This window comes from Ambystoma mexicanum, chromosome 6q (assembly GCF_040938575.1).
Source record: "Ambystoma mexicanum isolate Mex_15411 chromosome 6q, UKY_AmexF1_1, whole genome shotgun sequence".
Taxonomy (NCBI): domain Eukaryota; kingdom Metazoa; phylum Chordata; class Amphibia; order Caudata; family Ambystomatidae; genus Ambystoma; species Ambystoma mexicanum.
Genome location: NC_090937.1, coordinates 838,719,175 through 838,738,809, shown reverse-complemented (window position 1 = coordinate 838,738,809; position 19,635 = coordinate 838,719,175).

Sequence of the window (19,635 nt, the reverse complement as noted above, 5' to 3'; positions counted from 1 at the left end):
TTTGTCAATCATCAAAAAGATCCCTGACTTGTATCTGTTCTCAACGAAAGACATTGAATTCGTGACCTTTCCAGACCCTCAAGATGGCCAGCTGGCTAAAGTGGGCTTGGCATAAAAAATGGGGGCGGGGCACATCTTTCCGCAGCTGAATCACTCTCAAAACTGGGTTTGATTGTACATGAATCCCAGGTGTTAAAAGATGGTCAGGATCTAAAGGTCGGTACAAAAAACAGTGAAGAAACCATGAGAAATGAAACACATTTGAGCTGTGCATTGGCCACGGGTGGGAATTCCCAGAGAGTGAGTAATAACCCAGACCTGTGGTCAATGTTACCAGAAATAATCACTCAGGTCTGCCAGAAAATGGGGGCAAGGCTGACCTTACTTTAGTCGGGAGCGGTTAAATTTTTTGAGCTGGAATACACGGGGCTCCAGTTCTTTAAGAAATCAAAATATATTTGGGACATACGACTTAATCCTTTTTCAGGAAACATGGCTGATTCATTCTCCTGACCTAGAAGGTTTTATATTACTAACCCAACCAGCTACTACAATTGGCAAAGGAAGACCTAAGGGTGGGTTACTGATAGCCGGCAATTCCCTTATTTTTAGCGATGGGAAAATAATACCAAGTAAACAGGAGGGCATTCTGGCTGTCAAGTTAGAGATAGCATCAAATGAGGGCAAGAAACAATTGATCGCCATTAACCTATATTGGAATCCTTCAAATTCATTGCTTACTGTATTTTTGGAGGCCTTAGCAGATGCTCTAACATACACCAAGAAACTTTACCCGGATGCATATATTTTTGGGGGGGCCTGAATTCGCAATGTCTACAAAATAGTCCAAGGGAACAGAGCCAAAACATCATGATTGTGATCTCCAATGGGAAAAAGTGGGTATCCTTCTTTAATGAGTGGGATCTCAGGATGTTAAATGGGACTGTAGAAGGGGACACTCCTCCAAGTAGCACCTGGTTTTGAGGGGATTCAGAATCAATGTTGGATTATATGTTTTTTGTCCCCCGGTCTATTTAAGAGATGTGATCATTTTAGTGTAGGTGTATGTGCCACCAGTGATCACTGTCGACAGAAGGTGTGTATAGACTGGAGCCTTCAGAAAAAGGTTGATAAATGGAGTGGGACGGTGGCGGTCAATGCCAAGAAAAATCGCTTGGTGAAATATAGGAATGATGGCATACATCTAAACAATATATTGTCATGGATGGACTACAACGGGGAAATTAAGAACGATGTAGAAAACCTTAAGCCTTGTTGTTTCCATTGACCGCCCCGGTTGTATGCCTGTGTTCAGCTCGCTACCGCATAAACACACCTTTGATGAACTAACCTGGTTGAAGAAGAGGGAGATGCAGGGTGAAATTGGTAGACTGAGAAGGGAGATAGCTAATGAAGAGGTGTTATTGAGGGAGATCAAGCACATTAAAGGTGCATATAAGAACTGGTCCAAACATCAGAAATTGAGTCGTCTACAAAAAGACGGGACATCTATGCTCAGAGAATTAACAAGAAACAACACACAACATTTTTGGGTGCCTGATAAATGAACAAGGGAAGGTCCCTTCCACGACACAGGTAAACTGTGTGGCGGAGGACACCTGGGAAGACTACCTTAGAAGTAAATATTTGCAGCCAACGTGGGTCTCAACATATAATATTCCCAGTGCCCCTTGGGATCTGTCTATTAGTGAGGACATCATTATAGAGTTAATTAACAAACCTTCAGCATCTGGAGCCGCGGGACCTAGTGGTTTAACTTATCAGGTGTTTAAAGGAAATCCACTATTGTGGGCTCGCATCCTGTGTACACTTTTTAAGTGCATCATAGAAGAAAGAATCATCCCATCATCATGGAAGTCAGCCATAATTATCCCCATTCATAAGAAGGGAGACCAGAAGAATCCTATTAACTATAGACCCATAACTCTTTTAGATGTCAAAAGCAAGATATTTACAAGCATCATTCTAAGAGAATTTGACGAATGGGCCTCAATTGATGGGATACTTTCCAAACAACAAGCAGGGTTTCGGAGGGGTCAGGCCACTTCCCTTAACGGCATAATATTGGCCACTTTGACACATAACAAGCCTAAAATGTCGTCACCACGATTATTTTGTGCCTTCATCGATTTGTCCAGTGCATTCGATCTGGTCAATAGAGAACATCTGTGGTACAAATTGGCTGTAAGGGGGGCACCAATCCCATTAATAAATATTCTAATGGCTCTCCATGAAAATAACACTGTAAGGGTAAGGCTGAGTAATGAGGGCCACCTCTCTGAGAAGATATCAATTAACAGAGGGGTGAGACAAGGATGTATGATAGCCCCTTTCCTTTTCAACTTTTTCCTAGCCGATTTTGCGAATGGAATTGACATGGAAGGTCTGGGGAGTGTAAAAAGTGGTGTTAGATCCATGAAATGGCTCATGTACGCAGATGATATCGTACTCATGGATACAACAGCAGTAGGATTACAGCGACTCCTGTCTGCTCTTGAGGTATACATGAAGGATAATGACCTAAAGATTAACCCGGATAAATCAAAAATAGTGATATTCAGGGGAAAGAAAATATGTACAAAGAAATTCCACTGGAGAATAGGGGGTAATACCATTCAAGTAGTGGAAGAGATTGTCTATTTAGGTTATACGCTTTATGCTTGTCCTAAGAGAAATCTGGTATGGGCTGAATTTATTGCTGGAATCAACCAATTATCATCACAACTCCAGAGAGTGATCAGTCAATTTTGTGAGTTTTCTTCTTTCTCCCGGCGGTGAGATTCTAAACAGCAAAGATTGTACCGTTTCTACTATATGGGATAGAAGCAAGACCTATGTCATTTGACTGGCAATCTATAGAAGGGAAAATCTGGAAGAAGGCCCTCAGCTTGCCCCAGGGAACTCCAATGACAAGTTTGAGATTTGAACTAGGCCTTAGGTCCTTAAAGTTCCAGCTAGATTGGAAGCTTATCTCCCTGTTTAGGTCGATTGTTAGCCCCCTGAGAGATTCATTATATGAACACCTCCTGAAGCATCTCTATAAAGGACCCCCAGGGGTATTACAAGACCTGAGAAGGTCAACACTGGAGTCGCTCAGGGGGTGTGGCAGTGACACAGTCACACTGGTATCAAATCCATTGAAGTAAAAAAAAAGGCCTTAATGACAATGGATTGGATCAACACAATTGACCAAATAAGAACCTCCACAGTGACAGTATCACTCTCGAAGTGTGACAAAAAACAGGGTGTTCTTTCTAGATACCTCCTAAAATTTCTGGATAAAAGAGTGTGACAGAACTTTCTTAGAATGAGGTTGGATCAGATTCAAACAGGTGCAGTTCTTTCGAGATGGGGGCAGCAGGAGGACTGTAGGATCCTTTGCCCAGGCTGTAAAGATCCCAAAACCTAAACAATAGAGCATTTGCTAAGGTTTTGTGGGGGCATAAGGCTTCATAGAGAGAAGTATTTAAGCCCCCTGGCAACCTCGATAGATTGGTTATCTTCGGATATGTTTTGGGACAGAATGTCATCAGGAGTGGAAAACTTGTGAACAATTAATGTGATAAAGGTACTGCAACAGTCTGGTTTTATCCAATCGAAATTCTGTTGATGATTTCATTTTTTTCTTTTCTTTATTTTCTTTTTTTTCTTTTGTTTCCTTTCTTTCTTTCTTAATTTAAAGATGTAAAGTCAGGTTTAGTTTTTATAGTAATAATTATAAGTAAGATATCTTTCTTTAATTGTTGGATTTTAGACTTTAGAAAACTGATGGACTGTAAAAAGAAATTTTGTTAAATTTTTTGTTGCTGTTTTATATGAAATGTTTTGTGGAAAAAACAAATTTGTTGGTTAAATCACTTAAATAAATAAATAAATAAAAATAGTCAGGACCATTTTCAAGTTCACTGCGATCAACAGTCCTGACGAAGGACGCCCTGCTGTTAACAATGCAGGGATCAAAATGACGTCAAAACCATCCCAAATTGGAATAGAGGTCAACCAGTTTTTTTGGAGGGCAATGATATGAAATGTCACTGGAAACTTTTGGAGTGAAAATTGCAAATGGGAATGGCCTCTGGAATTCCAGCTTGCGATGTTCATAACTGTTGGAAGGGGCAGCTTTTGTGGTTATTTATGCCCCCCCATTGAAAACCACCCCTCTCTGTGCTCAATGTTATGTGTACTTTGATAAATGTTGGGTTTTGGAACAACACTTTGTGGTTCGATGGTCGAACACTCTGGATCTTCTGCCAGCAAAAAACCCATATCGAACAATCTCATTTTTTCTTGCCAAATTAAATTGGCCACAGCTCCTGACGGTATCCACAATCTGATTACCGAATTGGTGAACTGAGAGATGAATTAAATTTGTTCAAAGTCATTGGAGGACACATCTTGGAGAGTTCTCACATCACTAAAGATGTTCAACACACTTTTCCGATTCAACACATAGGAAGGGAAAACCCCTTCTCTACATTTCATATTAAGAGTGTGAGTTTCCCCGTTTTTGCTGTATTGATTTAGGTGCAGTTGGCAGGCACAGAGGCAGCAGAAGGGATGTTGTATACATACGGATTATGCATGTTTGGTGTCCTCATGTTATGCAAAGTTTATGTGTAGTCACACCTGCAACCAGTGGATGCGGGGGATACATATTTGCTCCCTTCTCCCCTTGTTTAGGTTGGCCATCAAACACCACTTGAGGAGAGAGTGCAGAATGTACTACAGCGCGTTCTCATAGGTACGCATCTATCATTTGTTTGATAGACGCAACCGTAGACTGAGATTGCCGATCGCTGGTGTTTGCACTCGGATTGATATCTGTCTGCATCATTGCCACTTTGTTAGGCAACAGGGCAGTAGGTATTCTTTGTTCGGAAGTTGTTGCCAACCTCAATGAATCAACAAGTTGGTTCAGGTGTGAGTGTACAGGCGGGCAAACAAAAGGGGCAGTTATCTTCCTTGATGCATTGGCAGTCATATTAGGCATTAGATGTTCTTTCCTTGCAGACATTTGTAAAGCAGCACAATTTGTACCAACGTTAGTGATTGCTGTAAAAGGGGTGGAAGGCGGAATGGTGCCACCAATGGCCTGAAAAAATGCATTCAGGGTGTGTTTTGGCCCTTTAATGCTAGGCATGTTTTTTGTTTTCTTTGAGATAGCCCTCCGCCCCTTCAATTTTGTTTGCTTGGTATTTTTCTTTTGAGGTAGGTTACCAGGCTTTTGGTTTGGTGTGGGCAGATACATGTTAGTCATCTTCACTGCCCAATTGTGCATCGTCCGACAAGAGATCGATGTATGAGGAGTCTTTAACCATATGTGAAGACTCAACCGCTAAAGGACCCTCCATAGGCCGAATGAGCTCTACTATGACTAGCAACGCCGGAACATGCACCACATCTTATGAATCTATGCCCGGGACCGCCCGGAGTTCGACCTGAGGAGTGTCCAACCCTGCGCACTGCACGGGGTGATCAATCTCATTCATTCTTACACATTTTTGGCTAAGATCAGACAAAAGTTTGTGGTTTGCATTCAAACCGCATGTAAGTTCTTCCAGCAGACTGGCTTGTTTTACTAGCCTATTGTCTAAGGTTTCAAACAGTCTGAAAAGGCTTAGTATCGAGTAAACCAGTCATATTCCATAACAGCACTAGTGCTAGGTCATTTGCCCAAACGCAATAACCACCCCATTTCTAACAAATAAAAGTTATCATACCACTCCTACATAAAAATGTGACAATGCTACAAGAAACTCTACTACTGCAATTACTCCACATTCTTCATCGTACATTTCTCATATGGCCAGGCTTTATGTAACTATGTTGCAATAGAGAAAACCAACACTTCAACATCTGTTCTACAACAATGCATCATGGCCTCAGAAATATTCCTTACACTAAGTCCCAAGAACCTGGGTTTAAGGAAGCGTTTCCTGATACACTTATTGGAAGGGCAAAATGAGAAAAAAGTGCAAGTCACTCTTAGCTGTGGACTTGCAATAAATAGGCACACCATTTATCGGTGGTCTTGTTATCCTATCTGTGTAAACGTTCAGTCAAAGGGAGTATTCGCAGTCTAAATTTAATGTACAGCGCTCTCAGGAATTTCGACCACAATACATCAAAGTTCCATTCAAAACCAAATAGGGTTTTCTGACCACAATATGCAGTTAAAGTAAAGGAATTACAGATCTTATTCAAGAGTAAATCCTCAGCAACAGATTGGTATTTGTTTTTTATTTGGGTGCTGGATGTCAAATCCATTTGCTACGGGTTTGTCCAAAAGGCCCATAGACCAATCTAAAAGAGTTGTTTTCTAATAAAAAAGAGTTGTTTTCTAATACACTGGCACCATTTTATTGTACTACCACAATCCTGAGATAGGAGATCTCACATGCTGCTCTATATTTTTCCAGATAAGGAGAACTCCATATCCATGCCCAACAAAGTTAAGTTTTTCTCTACAATCAGATAGTTAATCCTTTTAACATTAACTTCTGTGAACAGGCCAGTATTTGGTGTGCTGCGGAGCAGACCAAGGATCCTTTTCAGAAATCCATTATCTACAGTAGATAGCGCTTTTCATTTGGTCTGACCCCATAATTCTGAACCATACTCAGAAGCCTGATGGGCCTGGCGCATGTATGCCTCTAAGGTGACAACAGCTCCATTGCCATGTGCCTCAGCAAATCCAGCAGTTGTTCCACTATATCTCAATTTGCTGTTTCCAAAGACCATTTCCAGAAACCCCCATGCCCATGGAATCATAGGTGGTAACCTGTGCTAGTTTGTGCTCCTCATATAGTATGGACATTTTAGTAACTTTTTTGGCCACTGAGAAAACCATACTCTTGGTCGTGGTACCATTCTATTTTAGGCTGTTTTCAATATAAAAAGTTTGAAACAAACTAAATTGTTTTTCCAGGCCAATTGGAGTGAGGAAGGTAAGCACAGCGTCTGCAGCAAATATGAGCATTGGATACCTATAATTTCCCAACATAAGGGCATCGGTGGGGATAGTAAGCTTAAGGTCAATGATTCCATTGATAAATAAAAAGAAATGTTTAGGGGATAGGACACATCCTTGCCAAACTCCTTTATCAATCTTGAAGGTCTGCGATACTCCCCTCTCATGCTCCATCTAACCCTTAGCCTTATTACTTGCATGGAGCAATTGCAGTGCTGAGAGCAAGGACTGTTTAATTTAGCTAGTTTATCCCACAGATTGCTTCTTGAATGTTATTGAACGCTTTTTCTAAGTCAGTAAATATACAATAGAGATTCCTTTTTCTGAGTGTGACATCTTTCTCTAATAGTAAGTAGAGCCTCAGGTACTGGTCCACTGTACTCATTCCTGGTTAGAACTCCGCTTGCAAATGATTGATAGCACCTATCTCATCTGCCCTATTCACCATGTGCCCCAGGACTGCTCCCACAAAGATCTTAACTCCTGAGTCTAACACAGAGAATGGGTAGTAGATGGAGGGTTCTTCTCGCACCCCTTCTTGAATAGGGGGATGATCTCAGCATTCCCCGAAGAGACAGGGGTGACACTTAGACCACTAATAGCATTGAAGAGGTGGGTCAGATATGGGGTGCCAGAAATTAGCACTTCTGAGCTTTTAAATGGCTTCTAACAAAGTCTTCCAACAGGAAAATGTATAGTTCCCCATTTTACCTTTTTAACTGATTATTATATACAACTCTTGCTACATGGAGTGGTGCTCTTCCTGTGCTGTCAACATTCCTAGCCCAATGAATAAGGTGTTGCTTAGCCACTCTACATTTTGCATCATACCAGGCAGATTTTTTCCCTGCAGTTCTAATTAACACCTTTGGTGCCTTTGTAAAAAGGGGACGGATAGACTCCATTGTAGCATTATAAATGTTCACAATTACTTCATTTACAGTATCAGGATGTACAAACTCACCCCCAATAGATGGCAGGAGTGTGGAATATACTTTAGGAAGCACTTATCTTTTTCAATACATTCCCATTTTATTGAGCATCTCGCCTGGCCATTAACAGAAATGGGGATATTGCCAAATTGTCTGTGCACAAGTAGCACATTGGAAATAAATGGGTTGGTAAAGAGAGTGAGTTAAGTGGTAAGTGCCGATGGTTGCTATCATGTCTCATCTTAACCTCGAAGTGCTTGATGAATGCCCATTATTCTGGGTTTAAGAACATATAATCTATGTTACTTGTGTGGAACCCATTGGTGAAAGTCGACTTTGCCGGTGGGTTACTCTATAGCTTTCCATTGCAAACTCTGAGGCAGAGCACTTCATATCCCAGTTATCTCAAGAGCATGTTTTTGCTGTATTTTGGGTTTAGCAAGGTTTAGAGCATGCATTTCCAAGACCCCATCCTCTTCTTCACACATCCCATCCATCATCTCAAGGGGTTCATATCGCATATTAAAAATATTTACTTCTCCAAGCTTCAATCCTCTTTTTGGCTAAAAAAAGAACACATTAAGTACTGGAGTGTTCTCTATTATAAAGATTAATCAAGAGAACTGGTGTTCCATCAATGAACCTTAGGTGCAGTTCCTAGAGATCTCTTCCTACACTGCTAATTTCATTCACCCTTAAATTTGCGGATTAATGAATCCATATTGTTAAACCACCGGTGGGTCTGCTTCTAATACTTTTTAGTGCTGGGATAGTATAAGCCTTCTAATTCTTTATCGTCCCCCAACTGCCCTGCGAGATTTTCGCAAACAATTATTGGCGTATCTCGGTCCCCTTATTAAACCCTTAAATCCATTCATAGTGGCAGGAGATTTTAAACTATGGGCAGACAATACCATGGACTTAGAGGCCTGCTCCATGTTGAGCCTCATGGCAAATTTGGGCTTTAAACAACATGTCTGCAAAGCCTCCCATCAAGGGGGGAATACGATAGACTTGATTTTGTATAGAAACCAGTTGATTTCACCCATAGAGGTTAAAACCTGTTGCTGGTCGAATCCCCACTTCATCTCCTTTTCGCTCGTTACATCTCATATTACTGTGAAGAAAGCTTTTTTACACATTAAATCCACCATGCATAGAACCACCAGCAAGGTTACTCACGAGGCATTTTCCTGCATATGCTTGCCTTTAATCTCTGCAATTGATGAATCTAATTTGCTAGATTCCTATACATCCCACTTGCGCAGTATTCTTAATCATGCCGTTGATAAGCTTGTAGAGGAGGTCCCAGACATGGCCTGCACCCCTTCCCCTCATTTCGAGGTACCAGGAGCGTACTTGCCAAGGTATGTGATGTATGAAGAGCAAATGAACCTACAAAGAGCTGCAGTGGGACTCTGCCCAGTATACATCAGAAGATCCCTACCGGTTGAAGCACCCATAACCAGACAACCCTGGGCAGCACAGTACCCTATCAGACAGCCTTACCAGCTGCTGATACGAAATGAGGAGTACCTACACACGGATCACGAAGAGACGCCAAAAGCCTTAATGGAAGGCCAGTGGAAATGACACAAGGGCCTGAACAGATCCGAGAATGAACAAGAGCAGCTATCGGAGATAACATGCCAGTGCGAGTAACTACGAAATTGAATGGAATGGGCACAGAGAGGAGACAATGTTACAACGTGAGGAAACAGTGTTACGAGACAAGATGGAAGCAACCGTCCTGTTAAACCTGTGTAAATAGGCTTGAAACGCAAGATGCTAAGAAATCGATATTGCTTGCAATGCTCAGTAGAAGATAGAGCGGCAAACGCCAACCATATATCTACCTCAATAAGGCACATTATACAAGTGCGACTCCATTTTGTAAAAGCAGAAAGGTACCCAGGCGGCCAGAGGCCTGACAGGCCAAATTTTGAAACCCAGCCAAAGGCAAGAAAAGGAGCGGAATCGAAACTCAACAAAGAGCGGCTCATGCCTAGGAAATCGAGGTCAACCAGAGAAGAGGAGTAGAGCGTCAGCTCACAAGACTCCAACTTCAGAGAATACCAGCCTGACTCATAAAGGTCAAGATAAGGGGGCCCATGCAGGTGGCCAGGCCGACATAACATTAAATGCACTAAAAGCTGGAAACTGAAGCAGATTCATGGTGAACTAACACGTGACCAGCCAGGCGCAAAGAGGTACCATCGCATGATGTCATCCAGGACCCGAGGATGCCATAACTTTTACAGATAAGAGACTACAGTTTCGAGGCCATCCTTAGCCAACTAATTGACACGTCGCCCTAAAACACTGATTGATGGAAGGGAGGCAGGGTGAAACTTGGGACACCAGGCACAGGGGTGTCTATTCTGCATGCTGCTAATTAAAGTGGATATTTATGTTTAGGGGTGTAACTTGCCCAATCACAATGGACCATGTAATTTAGGGTCCTATAGACACTGTAGCCAATGAGACGTCGTACTTGTAGTGACATCAATCACGTGTGATATAGAGGGATGGGCGTAGACACCCACGCGATAAGAGTTATCCAATCCACATGCTTAATTTCTATATACTGATATGGCACCTATACTTAAGTTACCTTTCCTAACCAATTATATTGCGTTATGATTTTTGTAAAGTTAGACGTCGGTAATGACGATTTCTGCCTATAAGAAGTGCTGTACGACTGAATTTCGAGGAAGTCGGAGCGAGACAGGTGATCGCACTACAGCTGATTCCCATTTGTTTCTCTGTTTGATGTATGTATCATTAAACGGACTTCCCTTTGCCAAACTACTGAGTGCTCGTTATTGAGTCGTGTCGTAGTAAGTGAATCCTCACATGGTGCAGCTATCTTGTCTTACAAGTTCTAGAGGGTGAGTGCTGACCAATGGGCCCGTCAGCGAATTCCTCTCCCCAAGAACAAGCTAGCACCTCTTAAAGCAAGTTATGGAAGGAAATATCTATATCCAAGTGAATTCCACTGGTTTTCTTCAGATGTACTAGCAGTTCGTCACACTAAAGGAGCTGCTGAAAGAAGTTGCGGGAAAGCTGCCAATAAAAACACTTTGGCCCTCTATAAAGAGGCAGCCAAACATTATAAGAATGTTATCTTGGCAGCTAGAAAAGATACTTTGGAGGAACATATATTGGGTGCTAGATCTAGCACGAGAGAGCTTTTTAGTATTTTAGGTAAACTAAAAGGGAAAGTTCAGGATCCTCTCCTCCAGGTGAATGATGCATGGTGCCAAAAAATCCATAATTGTTTCACACTTAAGGTTAGACAACACCTAAAGACTATAGCATCTAAGCCCATTGATAACCAGGTGACTGGTATCTCCCCTGCTGTACAAAATCAGATCGCAAGTGTCATGGAGAGTAGTGGGGACAAGGTATTTACCTTCAGACGGGTTACAGTTGCGGATATATGGTCAACTGTGGAGAAATGTAAACCTACCACTTGTAAGGCAGATATATTTCTCGCAACTATGTTTAAGAGGTTTTTCTCTAGCATAGCAACTTCTATTACTACTATTGTATATCGCTCTTTTACGGAAGGGCTTGTTCCTGAAAGCATTAAGGAGGTCTGGATCACCCCCCTCTTGAAAAAAGAGGGGTTGGATCCTCAGAACCCCTTAAATTATCACCCAATAGCCAATGTTCCATTTCTCCTGAAGGTTATGGACAAAGCTGCTTTCTCACAATATAATACATTTGTCAAGCAAGGTATATTGTCTAGTAGACAATGCAGGTTCCAGGAAAAACCATGGCACGCAGACTGCACTCATAGATATTAAATCTATGCTTTGCTAAACTGTAGATCAAGGCAGAGAGGCTATGCTGTTGCTGCTGGACCTGTCCACCGGCTTCGATCTTGTTGATCATGGGAGGTTGACGGACAGGCTAGTGGATGTGGGCAGATGCTCCAAGCCTGCCATTGAGTGGTTCAGTTCCTTTTTGGGAATATGAGGGCCAGGGTAGCTCCTGAGACTGTAAGTCAGAGGAGGCCATCCTCAACTGGGGAGTGCCTCAGGGCTCTAGCGTGTCCCCAATACTCTACAACATTTACTCCAAGCTATTCTACGACCTTTTGGACAGCATGGGGGTCAGTTATGCAAACTTTGCTGACAATACACAGATAGTCCTGGAACTTGCAGGTTCTTATGAGCTGGTTTCTAAAGTCTTTTGTGCCATTAAGGCTTGTATGATGGATAACTTCCTAGCCCTCAATGACAAAAATACAGAAATATTGATAGTGGGTATTCAGCTAAGCTTAAGTCTCTTGACTCTCGCTACAGTGCCTTCCAAGTTGGAGGGGCTACTGCCGAGGACTCCAGTCAAGTCAAAACCTTGGGAGTAATCTTCGTTTGCAACCATAACTTTGACAAGCATGTCACGTACATATGCTCCAGCTGCATCCACACTATTTATCTGCTATGGCAGATTAGGCCCTATCTTTCAGTAGAAAATCGAGCCTTAATAGCCACAGTTACCATCAATTCAAGGTTGGATTACTGCGATGGATTATTGACAGGCACCACCTCTACCAACATAAAGAAACTGCAAACCTTGCAAAACAGCACAGTCAGGGCTGTCTGCGGGATAGGGCGCAGGGATCACGACTAATTCACAGAGGAACCTACATTGGCTTCCCATGGCCCAAAGGATCCGGTTTAAGGCCTATTGCCTTGTCTACAAGTGTCTTGCTTGTACCTCTTATGGATCCCTGATGTTTGAACAGTATCCCTTTTGAATCTAATTGAGTGGGTGACTTCAATGACTCTAGCATTTTTTTTAGAACAAGGATCGAGTTTCGAATGTTAACTAGGTAGGCAAAATGATTCCCCCTATTCCATTGATTTGCGGGGGGCTGTCCTACATTTTTAAGTGAGTGTAACCCCTCAGCGCGCAAGTAATTATCAGAGTCAGTCTTTTATGGGCATTGTCCTCTAACTTCTCATGCCCTCTTTTACTAGCAGCCATTACCTGATGGTGTATTCTTAACCCAGTGGGATTTCTGTCACCATAAGAACTAATCACTTTGTTAATCTTCGATTCAAATACACTTCTTCTGTGATCAGTTCATTTTGACTATCTAGGGCTATCTATGGCATTAAAACAGGATTCCTTTACAGCAACATTATCCCCATGTGAACATCCCTTGTTAATGTTACTATTCTTAAATTCAAGGAAATCATTACAGAGAGTAGACATTTCATCCTTTACATTCCCAAGCAATTTTAATACCTTAGTACAACATGCACAGGATTCAACTCTCTCCGGCACCCTCAATAGTACTTCCATTGCCACTTCCACATCAGACTGTACAAACACAGTACCGACTGCCCCTATTCTTTCTACTTATGGCTCATTGGAGTTACATGGCTCCTCAACTGTAACTGTAGTTGATTTTGGGCATTGGGCGTGAGTACATCAACTTTGGTTAAGTCCATATATCTATTGGTTATATTAATCTCCGGGGGAATAATGTTACACTCCACAATGGAGGGTGCATTAGCCCCAGCGGTACAAGAGTTATATTCAGTTGTGTACAATTCCGTTGGTACAGTATATCTTTTCCCTTCTATTTCATTCATAGATTTTGGCACCTCAAGTTGGTTACATTTTCTCCCAGAGATACCTTAACCAAAGCAGAATTTGTTTCCATTTGGGCAGGATTCTGCTTGCTACTATTGATAGCCAAAGATTTGCAGCGATTACCTTCAGTAGTTACATCAGAACACTGTAGGTTAGTGGGACTTATCATATCCAATAACAAATACATATTAGAGAATACTTGAATGTGAAACCACGTGTTTTTCTAGGATAATAGGTCCTTTGAGCAAGATGATTGTTTGATAATAAGTAGGAAAGTTTTAATTTAATTTATTAAGATATTAGCAGAAGTACCCGTTCTCTGAACAGGTTCTGTAGATAGACTTGATAACACTCTGATAACACTCTCATCAATTTTTTGTAAGAAAATGAATGATCCTGTAGGTCACTGTTCCACCTCACCCTGGTCTGATACAGTTCATTGCAGTGTGTTGCAGTGCAAATATCTCAGAAACCTTGCATTCTAGGGCCTTGAAACATGGTTTGTGAGACCTTAGGTTTTGTACCTCGTGTTGGGACCGGTTGAGAAACAACATGTTTTGTTTGCCTTCACAGTGAACATGGTTTACGGCTTTGTGGGCAGGCACCACCTGGCAAAAATCCTCTGGAAACGCTTCGCCAAGCCACAAATCCACAAATCCCACCACAAACCCACACATCCTGATTTTTATATATATAATCTCGTCTATGTGTTTGCTTAACTCTGGTGATCTCTTTCTTGCCTTTGTTGTGGAAGGATAAGAAATGCCTTTCCTCTTCGACATCGTTATAATTCCACTTTACTAGATAAAGGCAAGACGGGTATACTCATTCTCCTGGATCTTAGTGCAGCCTTCGACCTCTTGGACCATCAGAAACTCCAAAGGGCACTGAACAAGGTGCCTAACTGCTCCAAAGAGGCCACCAGATGGCTGGCCTCGTTTCTACCAGATAGAAATTCCACATCCTATGTGGCTTTCCTCAGGGCGCAAGCCTGTTACCACTCCTGTTCAACCTCTACCTGAGGTGTCTCTGCATAGTGCTCAATAATATCGGGGCCTTTTTCATGAACTACGCAGATGACACCCAGTTGGTGGTGGAACTTAGTGGTAATTACCCTAGCGATAGCAACAAAGTGACTACATTATATAACATCATTGAGACATGGATGGAAACAAACTGGATGTGCCTCAATGTAAAAAAACTGAGATGATGATCTGTGGATCCCAGCAGGCTCGAGCCAAACTGGGACCAGAATTCAAAACATTTAACATCAAAGGCTCCCCCATCCAGGTCTCAGGGAAAGTGAAAACCCTAGGGCTCTTCCTGGAGGCCTCAATGGGTGCCGATTCACAGGTCCAGTATCTAAATAAGAACGGCCTGTACCATCTACGTCTTCTTAGAGCCATCCAACCCTACCTAAGCGAAGCAAATTGTGCAACCATCTCCAGGGCAACTATCTTGTCCCGACTAGATTACAGTAATGCCTTACTGCTGCATAGCAAAATGTCAAGTCATCGAAAATAATGCAGTCAGAATAATAAAAATGAAAGTAAAAAGTTATCACATTACCGCCAACAGAATAGCTTTATACTGGCTCACCGTCGAAGACAGAATTCAATTTAAATCTATGACGCTTGTTCATAGCTGCCTGCACTGGAATGCGCCAGTGTATTTAAAGGAAAGGATCACTCAACATGTGCCTAGGCGTTCCCTAAGATCTGAGGCCCTGGGTCAGATCTCTGTCTCAACCCACAAACTATCTAAAGGTCTTGGGAGCGCGTTCCCAGTGATAGCAGCACACATATGGAAAATCCCTCTACGACTCAGAGTGGCGCCCAATTATGCCACCTTTTGGAAAACGCTGAAAGCATGTCTTTTTAAGTAAACATTGACCGTGTCAGTTTAGCTAGGGAAACTTAGGTCGGGCCTCTCTTGTCCTGTGGTTTTTATGTTGTATCTCTGTGTTTATGTCTGCGCCCCGATGCCTGCTGGCTTTCGGCGCAATATAAATCAATAAATAAAAATAAAAATAAATAAAATACTAGAGTTTACAGGTTCAGGCAATCAACATCAACAATCAAATTATACAACTAGACAGCATAATAAAAAAAACACCCCACAATTGGACTAGAAACGATAAATGAAATATGTTAAACAGCACTGGGAATGCCCCACAGCTAAGAGGGCACCCACAGTCCTACCCCCACGTCCAGGACTGCTTTTTTGGGGAGTTAAAAAGAAAGACTTCACACGTTAAAAGCCACTCTGCATTATAAAACTTCCTTTGGTGCCGTCCTTCCTGGTGGCAGTGATCGGATTCATGGTTCCCAGCTGGTTTTCCAGCAGGTAAAGTAGCATCAAAGTGCAATGCGTGTTATCCAGGCAAAGAAGTAAGATGCAGACCCAACAGCAGCAGGCTTTCGTAATAAGGGTGACTGTGGGAGGGCGTTATTCCCTCCCTCGTTGCCGTCCTTCCTAGTGGGGTGGCATAGGTCTTTTTCAGTTTTCAGCTCATTTTCCAGCCTGTAAAATAGCATCAAAGTGCAACATGCGGTGTCAAGGTAAAGAACGAACGTGCATCCCCAACAGCAGCGCCCTTTTCCCAGCGAGCTTCCATATGTGTGAAGGCATGAACATGGTTAAACGGAGAAAGAATAATGTTCTTAGATAGAATCCCTTTCATACAGACACCCAGGGTGAGGATGCCCTAGAAGGGTGAAATGTAAGGGCAAAGGATAGCATGTAACCAGGTCATGTGAGCGTCAGGGTGTTGGAGATTTGGCCATGGCTCAGAAGAGCGCAGAGGCGGGCCAGGTGTGGCAGTAGCTGCGATGGAGACAGACACCTTGGGTGGCAGCCCTCACTATGATGAGGCAGTGTAGCTGGTGGAGCAGCACAACATAAAACCTGGCGAAACCAGGACGGCAGCTAAGAAGTCATGTGGCCTAGTTAAATTAGAACGGTGGTGTTGTGTGCATAGCAGTGGCTCCGGATGGTGGGGGGTCGGAGGGGGTCAATGTCGAACGAGTAATGATGTAAACAGGCACCTCAAGTGGCAGTCCTCACTCTTATAAGGCAGATCAGCTGGTGGAGCAGCACATCATCCAGTCTGGGGAGACCAGGAAGGCAGGTAACTAGTCACATGACCTAGTCACGTGTGTGCCATGATGTTGTAGGTGCAGCGACATCTCAGGAGGGTGCAGGGGAGGTCTAGGGTTGGAAGGAGCCACAATGGAGACAGGTACCTCGGGTGTAGTCCTTCACTCTGATTAGGCAGACTAGCTTATGGAACAGCACAGACTTCAGCCTGGGGAGAACAGGAAGGCAGGCAACAGGCCACATGACCTAGTCATGTGCTCCCTGTGGTGATGGAGGCATAGTAGCAGTGTAGAAGGTTAAAGGGAAGAGCCAGGTGTAGTGGAGCCCAACATCGGATTTGGCAGCATTTTGGGATTCTTGCAGCCCATTCCTTGGCCTCAAATCACAAAAAGGTATTTTGACTAGCTGATTATAGACCTCAAATCATCAAGAGAAGTTTCCAAGCTCATTCCTGCTTCTTTTGTAGGTTATATTTTCTCGTAGAGCGGATGGGACATGATAAGACCCCACAAGATCGTGCTTTTAGAGGCCTAAATAGCTTGTTAAATTGTTTGTGGAGTTTGTTGATCCCTGTTAAGACCCCCTTTGTGTGTGCATTTTTTTGTGGCCCTCTATTATATTCAATTTCTTGCCAGACTTCCCTGATCATCTTGTTCTGTCCCTGCTCCATTTTCCCTTTGTGGCAACCACAACACACAAAATCCTCAATACACTATTGCTTTCTCCTATTCCCTTTTGTGTCATCTAAACAAAGATTTAAAACATCTAAGGCTTTTCCCCATTCCATTCATTATCCATTCTTGTCAGAAGCATTTCTGTCAACCATAGAATAGTTCCTCTGTATTAGTCACTCTGCTTATTTGGTGTGCACAGAGATCCCTTTTCAATTGACTGTGTGAGTCTTGCATTCCACTAGTTTGTCTTAGCCAGGTGTCTTTTTTGTGTTGGTCAACATGGACAGTGGACTAGGAGAGTGGACGAGCTGTAGAGCTCCCGTGGTCAGAGGACCTCAGGTAGTCATCAAGGTCTGTGAGAAGGGGGAGAAAGAGTTGGAGGAGGGAGAGGCAGTAAAGGGCAGAGACATCTATGTTGGAGGGTGCTATGCAAGAGGTATACGAGATGGACCAGGCAGACCCATAAAAGGGGGCAATATCATGTTAGTGAGTGCACCTTGGTGTTGGTGGAAGATGCTGGCAAGGGAAATGGGGAGTATATGCAGAGTGTGTACCGATATGCTGACCTTGGACCTAGTCGTAGGAAAGCAGCAGTGAGAGGTACTGATACAGATGCAGGCGATGGCCAGAGGGTTGGAACAGGTGGTTTTGGTGGTGCAGGAGACTGAAGGGCACCAGGCGGATGAGAGAGAGATGGGGCCTCATTACACAGATGGGGCTATTAGCACCTTGGTCCATGCCGGTAAAATACCGGCACCGCCTTGGTGGAAAGGGGAATTACCGCCCTATTCCAAGGTTGGTGGGGCGGTAATTCCCCCTTCCCCCATTGCCCTTCCGCATTCCCATTTTTGCCCCATAGGGCATAATGGGAATGGGGAAGGTGCTAACTACAGCACCGCAAATTGCGGTAATTAGCTCCCTGGTCCCTTTGCGGGTTGGTTTTTAACGCCTGCAAAAAGCAGGCGTTAAAGTCTCCAACCCGCAAAGGGACCTCATAGTAAGGCGGTAAGGGTTTACCAGTACCAGTAAAATACCGTTACCGGTAAACCATTACCGCCTACCGTGAAATGAGGCCCAAGGTCTCCCAGCAAATGGCCCAGAAGGAAACTGGGGCCACTGCACTATTGCATGCTCTTGTAGAAGGGGTCATGCAGGCTTAGGCTTTTCTAGTGAAGTTATAAGTGCATCAGGAGTCACCCCCACGTGTGAAAACTGGTACAGTGGACTTGGGTCTGGGACTTCTTCAGCTTGCCATAGGAAAAGTTTGTTGGTGGGAGAAATGCATTTACATATGACACATTTCCAAATAATACGTCAACATTAGAGTTGCAAATCAGGCACCACAGACATGCTCAAGTTCTTTGAAGTGTGGCACAAGGAGGGGTACTTACAGCATGCATTTCCTGCCACTCACCATGCTACTGCAGCACCCTCCTGACTTGGGAGTGTCCAAAAACGTACCAGTTCATCCTGGACACAGTCACAATTGATAGCGACCCCTCAACATCCTTGGCAAGCACTACCATCCTATTCCTGGGTTTTTGCCCCATTGCAGCCAGAACCCATGGATCATCCACTAGCGCAACCACATTTCCATCACCAACACCACATAATCCGATTGGTGATGGCACAGTTGAAGCTGTGGCATAATTTGGGCATGTAAGGAGAGACTAAGTGACTAGGCAAGCATTCATGCTCTGCCTGCACTGCCTGGCATCTATCAGTAGGGGCAACTCTAACCCATGGTAGTGGATGATCCCATGGAGAGGCACAAGCTCCAGTACCATCCAACCCACTCGTAGTTAACTTGGCACAAGGGTAGGAAAAGGGGAGATATTGACAACTGGGAGAGCCCACCCCCCCCCAAAAAAAAGAAGTGTCTCAGATCTCTCGGAGATTCCAAAAAAGTAAGGGAGAACATCCTGTATGTACATGCCATACTAGCAAGAGTATGAGTGTGGCTCAGATTGTTGGTGAACCTAAAAAGATTTGAGCGTGGTATTCAGAAGAGTTTGAGAGTAGCTCAGTGGATTTATATAGCAAAAAAGCAGAAGAGTTTGAGAGTATGAGATTTGCTCCTCTGGTTGTGAGACCAAATAAAGTGAGGCACAACTTGCAGTTTCAGAGTGCAACACTATTTGTATAAGAATGTATCTGCTTGTAGCTAGTGACAAGATAATTGAGGAACATGCGCATGTTTGTAGGTGCAACATTTTGAGTCTGACGGTGGCTCTGCTGATTGGTAGATCAAAAATAATCAGGGATGAAGAAAGACTAAACTTTTACATTTGTCAGACTACATGTCTCCATCACCTTCACATTGGTC